Below are 2818 nucleotides of genomic sequence, written 5' to 3'. Positions count from 1 at the left end.
ATCTAGCTCTCTTGCTCCCCCTTTATCTTTTGCCTCACTTTGCTCTTTTCTCATCTGTTAACTCTTCGATTGCTTTGTGTGGTCCATTTGCCCACAGATTTAAATCATCTGGCTTTTGGGAGCATTTTGATGATTTTGCACTTATATTTGGGGCCACAATGACTGCAAAGAAAAAAAACAAAGTAACAAGTTTATTGCTCATCTTCGGGACACAAATGAAGATCTTTTTGATGAAATCTGAGAGCTTTCTGTCCCTGCATTGACAGCTACGCAACTAGCACAAAGTCTAAATTCAATCTGTTCATCATAAAATGATGGTGTCTCTGCAGAAAATTTGGACTAAACCACTCAATTCATATGGGTTAGTTTTACGATCTCTTTATGAAGTTTTTGGAGAGACAGAAATCACTCAGATTTCATCAAAAATATCTTCATTTGTGTTCTGAAGATGAACGAAAGTCTTTCAGGTTTGGAAGGACATGAGGGTGAGTAATTAATTACTGAATTTTCATTTTTGGGTAAACTATTCCTTTAAGATATTTAATATTATTTGATGATGATGATGATGATTATTATTAATAATATTATTAATTATGAACAGTTTTAAGTATAAAATATTATAAACATTTATTATTTTAAGTCTTCCTTATTTGAAAAATATTTTCATATTTTTATTAATTGCATTTATTATTGCAAAGTTGGTTTCATGCCATTTGTTTGTTTGTTTGTTTATTTATTTATATAATTATAAATTAAAATCAGTGCTGTCAAACTCAAATCGATTAATAGCATCTAACATAAGTTTGTAAATATATACGTGTGTATGTGTGTATATATATATATACAGTATATATATCAGTATGCATGTATCATATGTATATATATATACACACACACACACATATTTACAAACTTTTATGTTAGGTGTGATTAATTGCGATTAATCGATTTCCTTAATCGAAATTTATTAAGCCTATCAGATTAATAAATAATAATATTTGTATTATTAATTGTATTTATTATCGACTTTTCCATAATCCTCAATAGATTTTGAAGACGTTTTCATAAATGTGAGTCAATATCACGGCAGTCAACTGCATCATAGCTATTTCAGGCAGGGTATTTACATTCTGACTGTGATTTGTGCAGATCTGGTCTTCATTCTCCCAGCACGACGAATTGAAACAACATGAAGGCCTCGTACTGAAACTCTCAGCCCAGATCAGGGTCTTGATGTTCAAGCAAGATATGACGACAGCGTTGCAAAGCCCTGAAAAATAAAACATCCTGAAATAGAAGACATGTATATTTCATTAATATGCATAAACAATTATTATAATTTTTTTATAAGAATAGACATTTCTCAGGCTATGGACAACCAGCACACTACTTTCTGAATACTACAGTATACACTGCATAATGTTGACCATAAACACAAACACACTAGAACAAACAAGACTAAATGACAGTGGGGGTCATTTATTTATCAAAACTCTCCTTTGTAACTCACATCTTGTTTAAATTAGCATATAACGTTACACGTAATATATCGATGTACAATGGCCTGTATGTATTATTGTTGAGATGCAACATACAATAGGTATTGCGCGTATCCACTACCCTAAGGGAAGGAAACTTACTTCCCTCATTAAGAAACAACAGCTGCCTGAGAGACATATTCTGCCATTCGCAGAAGCTTATAATCTTTGTTAGCAAAAACCATTCAGATTGTAGGACATTCGTGTCAGGCAGCGCGCGACGAGCTGCCACTCTGTCACAGCCACTTGATAGCGTTGCTTGGCAACCGAGCTGGCACCGTCACCGAAAGGAAACTGAATCACCGCTGAAACAGGGCCAAGAATGTTGCCCTTAAATGACACCTCAATACAAAACAAAAAGACACCACCAGAAACTGATAGGGTTTCTGTGTAGTGTAAGTTGAAAGTTTAATCACATACTTACACAGCTACACCTGCTCAAGGTTAACGTGGTTATTTTGGGGTCTGTTAGTTAACACGCTCCGTTTCGGCCATTTCTCTCTGTTTCACATAAACACACACACCAAAAAAGCTCAAAGGGAATTCAACATTTTAAGCTCAAGGCCAACAAACGGACATGGACTCTTTTTAAAGCTGCAGAAATCTACGATCTGCCATAGCGAAGGATCGATACGTCATTCTACAATTTAGGGTAACTTAGGCCGTTTGAAAATGTCCATTGTTGATGAAAGGTATTTTTTTTTAAAACAATTTTCGTAAAAAAAATTAAAAAAAAGTATAACGTTACACTTACTGAATGCATGTTTTAATTATTTAATTTATTTGTGGACCCACGCGCTTGTAGAATGTAATTATTACGTGTAAACTCGTAATTTTCTGAGAGCTACGACCTTTTACCACCACGTGGCCGCTTTACCACCTTTATTAGTCAACATTATGTTAAAATTATTTCGAAAATCTTAATACTTCAGAAAAAGATTATTATTATTGAATTTACATTTAATTTTCTATAAGATTATATATCTTTTTTTTTTTTTTTTTGGCAAAAAAATGTCAACTATGTTACTGACCAAACAAACCCATGCAACTAAAAACTGGTTAATCAAAACAGCCAGTGACCAACAACATCTTTTTTTTTTTTTGTGGTGAACACATTATTGTAACTTTTCCCTTTTTTCAATATTTTATCAATAACAGATTGTCAAGGGGTATATTTGCCTAACTGGCAGTCAACAATACTGGATAAATTGTTATGGTTTGCCATTTTTGGAATTTTGCATACAAATTTTTAATAAAAATAAACAAGTAAATCTTTCTTT

This window comes from Rutilus rutilus, assembly GCF_951802725.1.
Source record: "Rutilus rutilus genome assembly, chromosome: 4".
In the NCBI taxonomy this organism is placed as follows: domain Eukaryota; kingdom Metazoa; phylum Chordata; class Actinopteri; order Cypriniformes; family Leuciscidae; genus Rutilus; species Rutilus rutilus.
Note: the sequence above shows the minus strand (reverse complement) of the source record.